The 13905-nt window shown below is 39.1% G+C and overlaps 1 protein-coding gene across 3 annotated transcripts in view; it reads left to right on the plus strand.

Annotated features, from left to right (window-relative positions):
- The first annotated feature begins 1022 nt into the window (after window positions 1-1022).
- Window positions 1023-13905, plus strand: part of LOC102219807 (glutamate receptor ionotropic, NMDA 2D-like) — an 88484-nt gene continuing 75601 nt past the window's right edge. For all 3 annotated transcript variants that reach the window (XM_023330922.1, XM_023330923.1, XM_023330924.1), the window contains exon 1: window positions 1023-1345. The gene's annotated coding sequence lies outside the window, so the exon portion shown is untranslated. The remainder of the gene's footprint in view (window positions 1346-13905) is intronic.

Below are 13905 nucleotides of genomic sequence, written 5' to 3' on the forward strand. Positions count from 1 at the left end.
CCACTCTTGTAATTAGTGACCTGTTTTTGGATGTTTGGAGGCCTCCTTACCATCAGCGTAAAGTTTGGCCACAGATTCTGTCAGGTTCTAGTCAGGACTCTGGCTGCACTCCAAAAATGATTTTTTTAGTCAGAAAAAAACATGTTGGTAAAATAATATTTAAGTCAACCATACCTTGCAAATGCTTCATTCAAAATTTGTATTCTGAAAACCACTGATGCAGACGAATAACAGTTTCTACATCTCAGACCAAACACAACTTCTTCTACTTTTAGAGATTATTGGATGAAAAGAAGCAAAAAAATATGCCGCAAGCAATCAACCTCCTGTTGCATTTCTCTCACTAAACAGACAAAGTTAGGTTGAATTTATTTGAAACTCTGCAGCCGAAACATCAGAATTAAGAATCTGAACTGCAGCTCTGAAACACTGCATGTCTCCTGCGCTGACTGCTAGCTGCGCACGCATGGCACGCTAGTTACATGCTGCTCCACTCATCCATCCACATGCACAGGCGCATGCAAGCAAGACTATGAAGCTGCACCTCTCCATGCTAAGACGCACCAGGCATCTGCCTGGGTGACACTCACATGTGGATCCACAGATGCTGGTGTGGCGCCTCCGTTTTGCTTGGAGAAGCAGAAAGAGGCGATAGGAGGCAGCGGTAAAAAGAAGGGGGTAAAAAAAAAACGCAGGACGGTGAGGGAGGGATGCGGGGAGGGAACTAGTGATGGATGGATGGATGGATGGAGGGAGAGAGGGAAGGAAGGGGGGGATGCGGAGCGACGATAGGGAAGAGGGCATGAGAGGGCTGAGTGGTTCTAGTAAATATTTATATTGCATTATGATACGAGGAGGAAGACTGAGAAAGGAGGGGAGATAGAGAGCACGTCCTATCCCTTTATTAATTTTATTCCGGACCGCTAAGTTTAGCATTCAACACGTGTCGCCTGAGATGGAGAGGCAGGGAGGGAGGAGGGGGAAGGAGGAGAGACACAGGGGGAGAGAGGGAGGTTGACGGTTGCTAGGTGACGGAGCGCATATACTGAATTTTAACAAAAGAAGAGGGAAAGAGGGAGAGCTGGAGAGAGTGCGTGTGAGAGAGAGGAGAGAGGGAGCGACAGAGGTGAAGAGAGAGATCGGGAGAAATTGAATACATGTAGAACATATATATTTATACAGATATATATTTTCCCAGTGTGCGTGTCAGTGTGCGTGTGCGCGCGTGTGGCGGAGGTGGCGCTGGTGGTGGGGGACACCCGCAAAACGGATACCTCAAAAAGCAAGGATGTGAAAAAGGATGGAGGGACGCAGGAAGAGAGGGGGGAAAGGCTGGTGAAATTCAGTAAGTACATTTTTGTTTGATCCGGTTCAGATTTGCAGTGCGCATTTTTGCTCCAAACACGCACACAGACCCTCTGCTGCTGCTGCTGCTGCTTTGGATTAATTGCGGTTCGGGCAGTGAGAGGATGCTGCGCGTCATTGATACATGGAATAAATGAGCAGTCGGATGTCGGCATTCGCGTGTAGCGACGCTTCTGATGGAGAGATGGAGGTTGGAAGCGGCCGACGCGCCGGGGCTTTGACCCCTCTGTCATTGCTGCGCCCGAAAAACTCACAGGCGCAGATGGGATAGACGCTCACGCACACAGTTTACCGGCAGTTCAATTAATCATGCACACCAAAGAACCTTGAGGCTGCACCGATCCTGTCTTTCTGGAAATGTTTGGTAAAAAAAAAGAAAAGAAAAAAACGACAGAGTTTGGGTTCAGTTTAAGAGAAAAACTGGCAACAGTTTTCATGCTTCACTTTGCTGCGGAGGTTTTAATTGATGCTCGTTTTCTCCACATGCGTGCTTAGTGTCGGTGCGTGAATGTGTACTTCGTTTTAAAAAGCCACTGCAAGATTGCCGATCAGTTTTCCCACCCTCTTGATCTATTTATATCCCGATACGCTGAATATTTGGGCGTATGGCGGCCCGCGGTTATCCCCTCTGTTGCCACCGAAGAATCTTCAGACAGCTGGAACCGGCGCTTTATTTATTTTACCAGGAGTCTGCGTGTTTGTGTGTGCGTGTGTGAGAGAGAGACAGAGATTTTACTTAAGTTGTTTGTCGAGAATAAGTTTTCCTTGCCAAAAAAAGCGTGATTTTATTTTATTGTCTTGTATTAGAAAAGAATCAAGGGTTTTTTTGACTGTAAAGACCACCAAGGGAGAACATGATGATGTTGACCTGTAAAATGGAGAGGCACAGTGTTTCTACTCACGGATTTACTGCAGTGCTTGAGAGTGACAATGTCAAATTTATAGGCCTGCACCGGGAGGCCGTTGGATGCAATTGTAATTGAAACAAATGTGTTTTTATTTCCTTCATTTCTGTCCGAGTTGCATTCTCTGCTTCCCTCCCGGATGATCTATTCAGTTCATCATTTCCCCTCACAAACCCCCTTTTTGAGATTGTAAGCACATGCAGGCGTACTGCAGCAGTGTACTGCATGCACTGCTGCCCCTGAAGTGTTGCCTTCAGTGTCCCTTCTCCGTTGAACGGTCGCCCAGAGATCTGTACTGTACCAGCTGTTGTAAGAGGGGGGTGGCGGGAAGGGGAGGTGAGAGCAGACAATCAGTCAGAAGGTGTGAGGAGAACGAGGATGTGGAGGGCAGGCATGATGATGAAGGTAAAAGAAGCTGATTGGAATTAGATCTCAAAGGTTGGAGAAATGTGAGGAACAGAGTCAACATTTGTGAGCTTGTTTGCTTCAACTCCACAGTCCTCATCAATTTCATCCCATTGATTCTTTGACTTCAGCTCAGAAAAGCCTCAAGCTTACAGCCCATTCCTCCCCCTGTCAACTCTCCTTCCCCTCATTTGCTTGTTTCTTTTCTTCTGCCAATACCCCTGCCTCTTCTCGCCCCAGTCTTTTCCATCTTTTTCTTCACCCCTGCAACCTGTGACTTCCTCTGCACTGGTTTACTCTCCCACCTCCCAGCCCTTTCATCTTGTGTTTGATGCAACATTAGTGGGTTGTTTCCTCAATCCTGCAGCCCACCAGAACCCCCACTTTTTTCCCTAGCTACACGTGCCACCCAGTGTTCTTTTAATACCACTAATTAAGGTAAAGCTCGTTAACATAGAACATCAATTAGCCTTTAACGAGATCAGAGGCGGCTGTTTTGGAGTGATTACAGTACTTTCTTCTCCCAGGGTGCATCTCTGGACTCTTCTGCAGACTGCTGGAACTATGGAGTTGGTAGTGAGGACTTGTGTGACAAGAATGTTTTTCAGCAATTATTTCCCTGCAGTTTGCTTGGAAGACACAGCAACAGATGTCAAACTCTTTAACCACAAATCTTCTATTTCCTCTGATACCATCTCTCACTTGAACTCATTAAATAAATCCGCATCATTTCGGAAAAGACTGCCCTCCTTTGAAAGCAGCTGGGGACACAGATTGGCAGGCTGTTATCCACGACCAAAGTCTTAATTGCCGATAGCACTTTTAAGGTTCTTATTGCCCAAACTCGCTCAATGCTTTCGACAGTCAATGCAACAGTATTTTGCACGTAAAATTAAAAGTTAAAGAGCTGACAGTTATAAGACCAAAGCAGCGAGCCTTCTGAGGAAGAACCGTGTGTGTGCAGTCGTGCAGTTAAAGCTGAGATAATTAGTTTGCCAGATATCCACAGTTCTGCAGCATCTTTCATGTCAGGTCTTTCCTGGTTCATTATTTCTACATTACCACAAACTGAATGTCTGGTTATTAAAAACAAATCAAATTCAGTCATCATTATTTATCTGCTGTGAAAAAAATGGTGGCAGAAATGATTAAAATGATTAAATTATTCAAATGAAAGAGGCAAACAATGACACAACAAAGTAATAATGAACTTACTAATGAAATTCACAGAAAACAATAAAATCTTGATGGCATAAAAGAAAATGTGTAAATACATTAAAAGGAAATCACATTTAGCGGTAGAACAAGAGCGTAAAGGTGAGTTATAAGCTTTGTTTGAAGATTATTAATGAAAAAGTAATCATTCAACAGTTGCAGGATGTCCTGTTTGACTCAGTGAAGCTGTGAAGAGTTTGGAGTTTAAATTATTTATAAAAAAATTTACATGCCTGTTGCAGCATTATGCTACACAAGAATAATCTCCCAGTTTGCCTCTAGAACTAGGGAGTCTTGGTGGTGTCCTTATATGTCCTTTGTAAATACAGATACTTTTGGGCAGAGAGAATTGTTGGTTTGGGAGTCTGAGAGTTTATTTTGCACATATTCTTTAAACCAAGTGAGTTTCTCACCCTCTGTTTTGTTTTTGAGTCACGTTACGATAAGCTTGAGTAAAAAATTTTAAAGTATTTCTCAAAAGAATGAAAACAAAACAAAAAAGAGACAATTTATGCCAATGCATGTCATAGTACACATTGATATTTATAGTTATAATGTTAGCTGCTTTACAGACATGGTCCTGTAGCTGTACTTATTTAGATACAGACTTAACTTAAGGAGGTGAGAGGTTTCGCTTCTTTAGTTTCTGCCCTTTTGGTATTCTTGTTTATTAACAGTAGAAATACTTGTAGCAGATTAATTTGTATTAGTTGCTAGTGAATGTAAAGTGTAGAAGCCTCCTTTCAACCAGCTGACAAGCAGTGGGCAGTAACTGGAGGAAATAGGGCATTAATCCATTATACTTCTTGCAGCCATCGCTTTTTCTACCATTAAACATTATTTAAATGGCAGGATTAGTAAGTTATGGAAAACCCTTTAGGGGTTTGAAACGAAAGATTAGTTCAGGATTTCTTGTTTTGCAAAAGGATCTAATTGTGACAAACCTTCAGACAGTTTTGAGGTTAACAGTTTGAAGACGCAAAAACTTTGGTCTGTATTGAAATTATCATAATTTTATATTAATTTTGTGTAAGACATGTATTGCCTTTGTTTGCTCTTCAAGAGCAAAATAAGAAAAAAAATCTTGTTTTTTTTCACATTATTTTTTACATAATTTAGAGTCAATGTTCAAATTCAAAATAGACAGTGGTAAAGCCTTAATAGAAATACCGTACTGTAAATTTTTAGAGCATAAAACTAACCTGTCGGTGGTCATTAATCTTTGTACTGATTATTGTCTATAATTCCTGGGCAAGGCCCGAGAACATCTATATTTATTGAAGTCTATATTTGGATTATAGGATAGAATATTAAGAAATCAGATGGAAATTAATGAATTCACATGTTTTAATTTCAATTTTATCTGATAGTCACCAGCTTATCAGGCAAGGTACCTATAATTTCCTCTTATGAGTTTTGTCACTGCTTTTTTCCAGTGACAACTTGAAGTGCCTTCACTAATTAGACCAAATAGAGACGGATTCATTTCAGATATACAGATTAGAATGTTTTTTCTTTCAAGGAATGGGCCTACATATACTGATTTTGACTAATTACAATACAAAAATAAGAAAATAATTGTAATGTAAGATATAAGAGCAATATTTGAAATTTCTTTTACAGCCTTTCTTAGTGAGTGTTTATTGATTACAGTTTCTGTAAAATAGGGTTTTACTGTCCTGGCTGTTGCCTTCCTTTGCAATTTTTCATCTGGGACTTCTCCTATTGAGCTTGAGTACTCAGGATGCGTTTCATCCTGGCCAATCAGCGAACAAAAGGAGGAGTTGTGAGCGATGATGTCAAGTTTTTCCTCTATTTGTGAATCTTAGTCTGCCTATGGTTGTAGTTTAGCATCGGCAGCAGATGAAGTGAACAAAGTCGTTCAATCTGTGTTGGTCATCCAAATATTGAGCAACTAAAGTTGGAGCTTCTCTCTTCGCAGTGGGGAATAGTTGTTTGCAGTGCATGAAATTTCCGGTAAGCTTCATAGCGTAGCTTTCTTCATGACCAAGTTGGCACATTACATATTTCATCTAAAACATTAGAGATTGGGTAAAATCAGATACATCTGTTTAAAACTTCATTAGTTTTCACCTACAGGAAGCAATGGTTTCTCACTAGTCAAGTGTTCAGACCCTCTGTATAAAGAAAAATGTCAAACTGGGGGCTGGATTTTTTTTCAAGATAGGGTTTTACTATTGTGAAATGAAGGAACTATGACTATAATATAGTATTGCAAAGTTTCTTTAAGTTAGTAGTGTTTTTTTTTTTACATTTTTTAGAAATCTTTTTCCTAGTTGCAATTGCCACACAAAGTATTGTTGTTAGCATAACAATAAGTATGGTGTGGTTTCACACGCAGTCCCCAGTGAGGGCCAGTCTAGATTAAAACCATCCTGTTTTGATCAAATACCAGTTTCTCAGTGCGTTTCTAATAATCATGATGAAAAGCAATAGAAACGCCCCTCTCAAAATCAGGTGGGTAGATTATTAATCTCCTGAAGGAAATTGTTGTGTTAGGACATCATCAAGAAAGACACTAAAGATTAAACAGAAATAACACAAATAACATTTAAATTACCTTCTCTGTTGATTAGTTTATCACCCTATTGTTACAGAACCCACTGTCTGCATTCACTTACTGAAACAGCTTAAAGTGTTATGTCAGACCTTTCGCAGAATGTGTGAAACAATACTGCAATTATCAGATATTAAAGTTTATGGATATTCGAGCATGAGCTAAGCTTGGCATCCTATTCTGCACCTGTCAGCTGCTATTGTAGAGCAATGCTAAGATAAAACCTCTGCTCTAAATTTGCTCCACCTTTGGACCAGGAGTAACAAAGACATCAAAACAAAAACTAAAATAAAGTGACAGGAAGTCTCTTAACAAACAAGTGGAGATAGACAGAGACAAGTAATTGGACACTCTGGCAGATAGACTAATAAACAAAATCACACACAAAGGCACAATCAAACACAACACCAAGGGACAATTTAGCAAGCAGTTTCTACCCACACTTACAATCAAACAGGTGCACACACACACAATTGCATGCACACGAACCAGAGCCAAAGCCCTGCGGCGTGTTTTGGGAATACAAGTCGGGTAGCAGCTAAGGCACAGAGCTTCTCATGACTGCATGCAACAGACAGTCGCGCAAACTCATAGAAAGTACATTCAGGGGAGAGCCCCATGGGTATGCAGACAGGCACAAGCACTCACTCAACAAGAGCAAGATTTGCACAATGAATACTTCACAGAAACACACACAACTCACCATTGTGGATGAGAGAAGACCTTGGGACCATCTCCATGGGACGCGCACACACACCATGTGTACCGTGTATTCACACTGCAGTGACACTGACACACCCACACAAGGGGGAAATCAGAATTAAGAAAAGTAATGAACGAGGTTGAAAAGATGTTCCGGAATGTTTTGCGGAGCGTGGCGTTGTGCATGACATGTGCGGTCACTCATGATGATGGATAGGGCAGGAAATGACACCATAAGTGGTTATTAAAAAGAGGAAATGGAGGCATTTATAAAAACTACAAGGGAATGGCTGGAGCTCACGTGATATGTCATATTGGGATGGGGTGTTATGCATCTGTGAGTCTTACTTGTGTTGCATGCTGCAGCATCATCAGTCTTAAAGAGCCTTGAAGGTGGTCTTAATAGATAGATAGATAGATAGATAGAAAGGAAATTTTATTAATACCTTTGGGATTTTCCCTCAGGGAAATTGTCAAAGGGATTAATAAATGATGTGTGCCTTGCAAAAATGTTCTCAAGGCTGATTCCATTGAACTTTTCTACATTTTCTCACATTACAAAGACTTCAGTGTATTTCTATTTTCTATCACTCAACAGAACAAAGTGGTGTGTAATGCTGAAGTGTAACAAAAATGATACATGGTTTTGAAATTTATTTTCAAACAAAACAAAGTCTGACGTTTTGCTCCACATGCATAATGTACTGCACAAAGGGCACCAAATGGTCAGGGAGACGCCATAAAATCTGACTGGTGAAAAATCATTAATTAGTCATTAATGAAATTATCGAAGCATTTTAATAAATATAAGCCAAGCAACATAAAAGTAATAAATTTGCTCCAGAAGAAAGAACCTCCTCCAGACTCCCCCGTGGTGCGCCACAGGTTCTATGCAGGTTCTATCAAATTTCCACAGAAATCCTTTAAGAGAATACTTCAGCCTCTCTAAATTTATGCTAAACAGGACTTCCTAGACCCATCAACTGTAGGATGGGGGTAAGTTGTGTTTCTAGTTGAGCAAAATTAAGTGCCTGGCCAGTAGCGTACAGAAAGCCATACTATGCTGTATTTGTAATAAAGTGTTGGTTTGTGGAATACATAAAAGAGCAGAGAGGGTGTGCGTATCAGCCTCAAAACTGTACTCCATGCGAAGGGTATGAAGTATTTTAGACCAAATGTGTATCCATTTTGGACATGGCCAAAATGTGCATGAGATTGACAGGGGACTGGTTACTTTAGTTACAAGTATCTAAAACACTGGAATACATTTTTGAGAATCTGCGATTAGTGCAGTAGATGCTGTGTATGAATTTTGACTGGATTAGCCAATGTCGGGCACAGATAGAGGAGTTGTGCACTTATTTAAGATGTTTTCCCATTGTTCTTCAAGTTTTAGATCCTGTTGCCATAACATCTTTGTTTATTGTGGGAAGACTGGAATAGTACAGTCCAAGACACACAAAAGGTGGGAAATATTCCATTTTTTTCTGATTGTGGTTTATCAATATCTGACAAAATCTACGTGGGGAGATTTGAGAATTCAGTATCGATTTTCTGGACACAGTGACATATTTGAAAAAACTAAAAAGTTGGGAGAGGTGAGATTAAGTATGGTTGAAAGGTCAATAAAAGGACATGAAAGTAATACTTGTTAATAGAGTTCATGGCATTATCAGATTCAACTTGAAAAGCAGCGTCCACAATTGATGGTCTAAAATTCCGGTTGTGCTAAACTGGAGCATAAACAGAGAAATCTCACAGGTCAAAAAATCTCTTTGGACTGTGAATCTATCATTATCTGGTGATTTGCTTCTTTGTAAAGCACCAAGAGTATTCATAATCTCAGTTGAAGAAGTTGGGCAGGTTGAATTTTCCACCAACTCCTAATCTTTTCTGGGAGATTCAGTAGTGTTGAGCATATTAACCATGAGAATCAGAAAATCATCAGAATAAAATCTGGCAAATGCTTCATTTACTTGTTTTGGATCAGTAAGAGTAACACCCGATGGTGTACAGGCAGCTATAGCTCCCTGGGCAAGAAATTTCCAGCTTTGTCCCCCGACTAAATATTTCATTGTCTAGATTTGAACAATTGCAGTTCTGCCTTATTTGTAGTTAAAAGATCTTATTCAGATTGAAATTGCAAAATAACTATAGTCGATCTTAAGGAATCTACAAAGGGGTCATTAGCTAGTAAATGTGAGTTGAATCTCCATAGTTTTAGGGAAGGTCTGTAAGTAGGGAAATATATATCTAATGATGAGGGAGCATAATGTGAAATGACAATGCTATAATAGTTGGATGACTGTATATTAGTGATTATCTGTTACCTAAAAGAAAAAACAGTATTCTAGGATAACGATGATGGACATACAGAAAAAGAGAAAATGATTTTTTTAAACTGGAAATTTAGACCTCAATGGGTCTGCTAACACTACTGCAGTGCAAGTTAATAATTTGGCAGAATTTCTAAAGGAATACGACCTGGAAAAGGACCTGTCTAATTCAGCATTTTGAACAAAATAAAACCCGACCTACTGTAAATATGTAGTATGTTTCAGTATCTGAAATGGGGGTAAAAAACCTGGATATGAACTGTTCATCATCCCAATTTGGTGCACAGGCACTAGCTAAGATAACAGGAGTATTGCACAGCAAACCTACCAGATGAGTCAGCTACAATGTTTTCTGGCTCAAATGGAACATGGCTTTGAATCAAAACCGCAGCTCCTCTAGCACTAGCACTGAACTTTGAATGATAGAGATGACTGAGCGTGCCCCTTTTAATGCGCAAATCCCGTCACTACACAGGTGTGTCTCCTGCAGAACACCACGTCCCCTCTCGGCCCCTGAATATAAAACATTGTGTTGCTTATTTTAGCTGCTTCATTTGGCCCCTTGACGTTCCGTAATATGAAACGGATATAATTCACTATGTTTTTACTTCCCAGGCAAGCGACAGATTATCTATGTAGTATAATATGCAAAATAAGAGGTATTGGTATGTAAGGACGATGTATGATATGAATACGCATGGTATGTACGTTTGGAGACTTATTGTAAAATAGCACAGTATCTGACAATGAAAATTGAAAAAATTAAGAACATAAACCCACCCTTCCCCACTTCTAACATGCTTTTACCGATGGCAGCCGCCGTCTGCCCCCATTGTCTGTGCAGGGTAAAGCAGTGAGGGCTTGAGGTTGAGAATGTCGAGCCGATGCATTACTTTGTACTCTGCATGCTGGTCCACCACAGAGGATTTGTGTTTAGGGCACCAGCATGGCTAACAACGGACCTGCATGTTTCACATTTACCCTCATTTACTCTGATTCTTCTAAATAAAGACTGGTGCAGTCATTTGTCTTCAGAAGTCACTAGTAAACACTATACATCTCTTTGTAGTTGTTTTGCTGTATAAATGATGTAACCTGCTGGGTTTCCTTAAATAGAAACTTTTTCAACTACTTTGAATAACTAATTGAGCATACTGTACTGTTTTATCAATAGGAATGTATGTATAATTGAACTGAAATTATTTTTTGCAACGTGCTTTGAGATGATATTAGTTGTTTATTGGCATTAAATAGATGGACTGAATTGAATTAATGAACAAACAGCATCAAGAAAACCAAATATCACAGCAAATAGGTTCGGGGAGACAGTTATGGAGAAATTTAAAGCAGAGTTAAGCTTTAAAACAATCTTTCAAGCTTTTAACATCTTACTGAGCACTATTCAGTTTATCATCTGAAAGAGTTAGGCACAACTTGAAACCCCATCAAGACATGGCTGTTTGTAAGCCAGGCAAGGAAACCATTAGGAAACAAAAGCAGCCAAAAGGTTTGAGGCCCTCTGGAAAAGCTGTAGAGAACCAAATGTCAGGTAAGAGAGTGTTGACACAAATCTGACCTCTGTAGAAAAGTGCCGCGACACATGAGATTACCATAAGCCAAGAGGACACAGCAAACATTATAGCGATTTAGACATGAATGCAAATGCAAAATTAACACCCTTAACATACCAGATCTTTTCTGAAATGTGGTATTGGCAGCATCATGCCTTGGGGCATGCTTTTCTTCAGCAGGAACAAGGAACAGTAGTTTTTAGTGCAAATATCTTAGCACACTTGAAATGAGACAAAACTAATTTACGAGAAACTTTTCAGCAAGATATTGGAGCTTGCTTACAGTCAGCAATTTGATGAAAATTACTAGGTCCACTGGCAGGCTATTTCACTTATAACATGGGAGAAAATGTCTTATGAGTTAAATAATCTGTCAGTAGAACTAGTACTTAAAAAAATGATGACATAATTTACTTAAAACAGGTTAATATCTACTGAAAATTTGTTAGTTTTGTCTTATTTCAAGAATACAAAGATATTTGCAATAGAAACTAGGCCAAAGATACTTAGTAAGATATTGTGTTTTTGCAGTGAAGTTGGTCAGCGTGTACTCTGAGGTCCAACTATCACTTTACTTCAGACTAGAGTGGAGATTCACCACAAGTAATAGTTTCTAAAGCTATAATTGCAGCAGAAGGTGTTTCTGCAAATTGCTGGCTAAAGGGCCTTAATGCAAATGAATACCACACTTTTCAAAAATTTATTTTTTCCCTTCCACTTCTTAAGTATCACTATTTGCGTTGACCAATCATGTAAAAATCTCCATCTACAACTATGTTTTTGGTTATAATATGACAAAATTTATAAAGTATGGATATTTTTGTAAGGCACTGTTAAAGTCCCTTAGGTTCTGTGTAGAATGACACCCTCTTAAAAAGAGTAGAAGAAGCTTTGCATTACGTATCTTTCAAATTTGATTGTAAAAGTCTTTCAAAAAAAAACAAAAAAAACACAAGTAAGCAGCTGGTACAGATGCAAAACAGGTGCATGAAACTTGCACAGGATGTTCTCTACAGTGTGAATGATAGTTTCATTTTTTGGGTAGAAGGGAGAGCGGCGGGGAGGGGCACAGAGATGAGAAACAGTCTGATAAAGATAGATGTTGCTGGGCTTGTTTGTTGTGCTTGACTCTTGTGCGTGAATCAGATGCTAAAAGTAGCTCTGTAATTACTGACAGCCTTTCTGACACCGAAGAGCACAATAGGCTCCTATGCTGGTTGTGATTGAGTTGTTTAACATTTTTTTATTTGAGCTACTTCTTTTTTCACACTGAAGCATTAATTAGTTACTTGAAATATTTGCATGAAAATTGTGTCATTACTGTTCATATTAATGTATCCAAATGAGCCAAGAAATGATCCTGACCTTAATCTGGGGCTGATCACACTCATCAGGCTGATTGTTACGTAATCTAGTCAGAGTTAGCCATCACATGGTTTTTGTTATATGAGTAAGCTCTTGGTACTCACTTTGGGAAACAGAAACACTCATTCACATATTTTGCACTGAGCAGTGATAGCAAATAACATGGAAAACAGTTGCTGGCACAGAATGTTCCGTCTCATCTTCATCCAAATAATAAGTCATCTGTTTACAGCTCTGCCAGCGTACAGTGCTTCACAAAAGTATTCACACCACTCGATTTTATTTTATTTTTTCCATTTTGGCACATAACAATCACAAACATCTTTTATTTCATTGAGGTTTTATAGCACATCACAAAATAGTGCATAATTCTGAACTGAAAGAAAAAGAACATATTTTTCACCCTGAACAGACCCTGAACATTTTGCCCATTTTTGATTGTAAAACAAATCAAGCTCATTTATACAAATGCATAGTGTCTGTGAACATTAATTTCCCCCCATTGCCGTATTGGCTTTACAACTAGACTTTGACTGGGCCATTCTAATATATGAATATGCTTTGATTTAAACCATTCATCTTACTTCTGGTTGCAAGTTTAGGCTTGCTGTCTTGTTATTTTGGTGAACTAACCACCAGAGCATCTTCCTTCACTTAGTAGTATCTTAAATATACTATGTATAATATCCCATCTAAGGACAAGTGCTGCTGTAAATTAGCTTATGCTATTTGCACTATGATACAGACATGGGACTGTTGCTTTATTCAGTCCCATGCTATGCTATGCTAAGTTTATCAAATAAACTTAAATAAATGTTTCCTCTGTTCCCTATAATACTTAGAGGTTGGGACATTTAATGATCTTCTTTCAACAGTGGCTTTTACTTATTTGTGCATGAAAACAGATTTGTGAAATGACAGATTCTCCTACCTGACCTCTTTCTATGTGCAGCTGCTTTAGCGTTACTGTGGGCCTTTTTACTTCTTCTCTGATTAATGTTGTCCTTACTCAGCCTGTCAGTTTTTCTTGATGGACATGTCTTGATGTTTTTTTGTTGTTGTGCCAGACTCCCTCAATTTCCAGATAATGAACTGAGCAGTGAGGCTACATACTTTACACCACATTTGTGGTGTTAATGTGACAAAAGTTGTAAATGTTCCGTGATTATAAATGCCTCTTCAAGAGTTTTTTTTTTTTTTTTTTTTCATCAGAGCATACTGTGTGTGAGCAATCACTTTTCATCCTCAAGTGTGATGTTGGCCTTTTGTTTAATTTCAGCAGCTTGGTAATGTTGAGTCATCATTCATGTCTTAGTTAACTACTAATGCCGACCAGATGAATCACATTAGACCTGATCATTTATCATTTATTGATTTAGTAAACAGACAAATTAGACGCCGACAAACAGTGAAAGGTTTGCTTTTAATAACCTGAATGGCTTGTTTGTACGGGTTATTAATTT

Source organism: Xiphophorus maculatus, chromosome 3 (assembly GCF_002775205.1).
Source record: "Xiphophorus maculatus strain JP 163 A chromosome 3, X_maculatus-5.0-male, whole genome shotgun sequence".
Lineage (NCBI taxonomy): Eukaryota > Metazoa > Chordata > Actinopteri > Cyprinodontiformes > Poeciliidae > Xiphophorus > Xiphophorus maculatus.